Source organism: Nilaparvata lugens, chromosome X (genome assembly GCF_014356525.2).
Source record: "Nilaparvata lugens isolate BPH chromosome X, ASM1435652v1, whole genome shotgun sequence".
Taxonomy (NCBI): Eukaryota; Metazoa; Arthropoda; class Insecta; order Hemiptera; family Delphacidae; genus Nilaparvata; species Nilaparvata lugens.
The window spans coordinates 73,700,396-73,704,827 of record NC_052518.1 but is presented as its reverse complement, the minus strand read 5'-3'; positions in this window follow the sequence as shown (position 1 = coordinate 73,704,827).

Below are 4,432 nucleotides of genomic sequence, written 5' to 3'. Positions count from 1 at the left end.
AGTAGCGGCTGTCACCCCATATGTCTGACATCTTCAGCATATCTTTCAACTTATGTTACTTTGATAGTAATCATAATCTAACAGGCTGGCTACAACAGCAGCTGTTCCCTATATGTCTGACAGCATCAGCATATCTGACTCATTGTGAATTTATTTTATGTTACTTTGATAGTAATCATAACCTAACAGGCTGGCTACAATAGCAGCTGTTCCCTATATGTCTGACATCATCAGCATATCTGACTCATTGTAAATGTATTTTATGTTACTTTGATAGTAATCATAATCTAACAGGCTGGCTACGATAGCAGCTGTTCCCTATATGTCTGACAGGGTCCGTATCACAGAGACAAGTTCTCACAGAGACAAGTAGTGTTTTTGAACAATATTAGTGTCACAGAGACAAGTTTCATAGGAACAAGTAGTTTTATAAATGGCAGTCTCACAGGAACAAGTTCCCACAGAGACAAGGTGAGTCTCACAGAGACAAGGTCTGTTTCACTGGAACAAGTAGTGTCAGTGGAACAAGAAGAGGGGTAGAGTGCCATTCGAACAAGTGTAGTGTCACAGAGACAACGTCAGCCTCACAGGAACAAGGTTGGTGTGGTGTGTTGCCTACACATGAAGATGAAGGCATTCCATTTGCTCTAATAAATTGGATGTCATCTGTTTTTTAATATATATACATATATATTATGGTGACATGAATAGAATAGAATTACTGCCTTTATTTTTCTTAGAAAGCGTCTGTTTTTTAATACATATACATATATATTATGGTGACATGAATAGAATAGAATGACTGCCTTTATTTTTCTTAGAAAGCGAAGTTAGGGCGCAGTCGACCCTCTCTCACACTCAACTCTCTATCAAGTATCATAACAATACGAAAAAATAAATACAAATAATATGATTAAAAACAAACAATAGTTAAGTTATCTTCTTATTTAAAATAATAACAAATTTTAAATTATTGAAAAGAAAGAGAAAAAAATGACATTGAAAATAATACATAACAATGCTGAATGATAGTATTTTCTGATACTTCATCACTTTAGTAAAAAATAAGACACTACAGAATACAATACAGTAGGCCTACATAGCAACTGAAGTGTTTGCTATACATTTCATTTCCTACTTATTATCACTATGTAAATCTCGAAGTGGATAAGTAAATTACATTATGATTTATTAAATAGTGAAATAGAATCTTCCTTCAATCAACAAACAACGTCACAAACATCGCTCCTTCAATCCACGTGACATACATATATAAATATATAATTTACATATGTTAATAATGTGGTGACATCATTTGATGCCAGCTTTAAACGTTTCTCCTGTGGAGAAAAAATGATGAATTTAGTAGACTGTTTAGTGGATCCTAGACATTCAGATTCAAATCTATACATAACAATTGATTCCCCTTTTCATCCAGGATATTTGTGGTTTCTTAAAATTTCAATTTATTGACCGAGCGAAATGAGTTCTAAGATTCAAGTCGACGGCTTTGCATTTCTCTTTATGTTTATATGTTCCGCAATTACGGCGAAACGAAGCAATAGATTACCATGAAGTTTGATAGGTATATTTCTTTTTAAATTGTGCCTCGACTTATATACAAGGTTTTTTGAAAATTTTGCATTTTAATGTTGATACAATAGGTAAAGTCTCCTTCGAACGCCAGTATTACAGTAAAAATCAGAATAGAATCATCCATAATAATTCAGCTGTTGAGTGGATTTTTAATTGCATGCAATAACGCATGCAATTAATATATCAATGTAACTTAGTAAAAAATCAGCTGTCGTGTTGACTACTCATTGCATGCAATGACGCATGCAATTAATAACGGAAAGAAAACATAGTATTTTCTCTCGACCTTTATCTGCTTTCAACTCGGTCTGACCTGTTGCCAGTAAGTTGAAGGAGATTAGATTTTGATGTTAGCATATTTTTGATACACTAACCCCAACAGCCATTAGCCGTTTTCACACCGACATCTTGCCGACACAACATACAAACAGGATTTACTCTTATGGACAGTATGAGACGAGGCTGTGTTTTATAACTGCGCGAGGTCTACTGTTCATAGAACTACTAGTCCAGGATTAAAATGTTGTTTTACCAAAATCATCAAATATTTAATAATTCAATACAATGATACATGTACAAATGTAAAGCTGACTTGCACCGAGGTAGAATCAATTTAATCTTAAATAATTTGAAATATATTTCAAGTTGTTAGGCTTCATTAATTCATTGAACACCTATTTCATCATTATGTGTTATCAGAACCTATTAGAATTATGTAGATTGCATTTAATGAATAAATTGAGTTCCATGTAAATGTATTATTTCTACCAAACTCCAAAATAACTATTTCAATGTGACTTTTAATTGTTCAGTCAATATAAAATAATTTTGATTCTGCAGTAATTTATACATAAGTGATATCAATGTAAGAAAGAACAGATTATATACTTCTAAGATGAATGGAACAATATTGGACTCAACGGTTATAATCTTCTCCTATCTATATTTTTTCTTCTTATTATTGTTCATCTTCTTCCTCTTCTTCCTTATTCTTCTGTCTCCTTTTTCTATTATCTTCTTCTTCTCGCTTGTTCTTCTTCTCCTCCTGTCATCTTCTTCTTCTTCTTCTTCTTTTCTTCTTCTTCTTTCTTCTCTTCTTCTCTTCTTCTTCTTCTTCTTCTTCTTCTTCTTCTCTTCTTCTTCTTCTTTCTTCTTCTTCTTCTTCTTCTTCTTCTTCTCTTCTTCTTCTTCTTCTTCTCTTCTTCTTCTCTTCTTCTTCTTCTTCTTCTTCTTCTTTCTCTTCTTCTTCTCTTCTTCTTCTTCTTCTTCTTCTTCTTCTTCTTTCTTCTCTTCTTCTTCTTCTCTTCTTCTTCTTCTTCTTCTTTTCTTCTTCCTCAAGCTTTGTCCGGCAAGGACTGATTTGTTTTTGTATTATGGAGTCCCTTTTGTATAAGGTACCAAGAACAATAACAGAGATATTTCCTGGGCTCTAGAGAATAATAATACTAATTCTCTCTGTCCTTTTGCTAAGTTGAAACGTGTAGCAACGTGAGTTGAAATGTATAAGTTGACCTAAATTTTTGAAGGCTGATCTTCGAATTGATAAAATGATAGAAACATGATCACAAGCAAATCCCTAAGAACATAAAGGAGATGGAGACTATTCCTTTTAACAGAATCATGTTTCCTCATCATTATCACCATCCTCAAATTATACGAGTCGATCCATCCGGCGTATTCACGCATGATGTGTGCAGAAAATCTCACTCACACTGACTGTACAACTGTGAGATTAACTATTCTAAGTCAAGGACTCTAAGACTCTCTGTTGTGAGGCCGGGTGATATAATTATTCTTGAGTGACGTTTTAATGTGAAAATTTAGATTTTTCTCCCCTCACAGGTTTTTACCTTGAGCATTATTGTTCTAAAAAAATTGTGTATCATTTTCTTTTTATATGTATGTAAATAATGTGTGTGTATGCTGAACAATAAAAAATTTGAATAATCAAGATTGATATCCAGTTCTTCAAACTGAAAATAGATGCAGACGTGGATAACAAACAAATTAAACATACAGTACTCCTCATAATATGCAGTTTCACAATTCTGTAGACAAAGTTAGAATAAATCAATAGAACAGTTAATTTCAATAGTGCCATGTACTATGAAAAAAAAAATCAAAATGGTACTGGCTCAGTAGAACAAGTAGAATAGCATAGTACTTTAAAAAGAACTCAGATATCCAAAGTTTCATTGACCGAGCGAAGTGAGGTCTAAGACTTAAGTCGACGGTTTTCATTTCTCTTTATGTCCAAATATTTTTATGTTCCGCATTTACGGCGAAACGCGGCATTAGATTTCAATGAAATTTAACAGGTATGTTACTCTTCAAATTGCGCGTCAACGTTGTCACGTTATTTTTTATAATTAAATAACGATTAGCCTCCTGCTTGGCATCAATCGGTAGAGCATGAAATATTTTAACAATTATAAAAATCAGGTCGTGGTTTTTAATAGGATATAGTCTCATAAAAATCTTGATAGGCCCAGATATGAGCTTCCACAATAATTCTGATAGTTCATTAAAAAATATACATATATAACTCATTCTATAGTATTGAGGACTAAAAATAAATCGCACACCATAAACAATTTGATACATATATTAACAAATATTGCAAAAAATAAATCAGAGCAAATATATATAAAGCGATAAAAAATTATAATATATATAATATAAGATAAAACAATAATCGAAATCAATAAAATATCACAGGCCAAATACTATTCTTTAAATTTTATAGCACGAAACGTTACCATGTGCTTCCATTTTTATGATCATATGCATTTATTTGCATGTAGCTGCGATATCAGCTTGCTAATACCTGTCGACT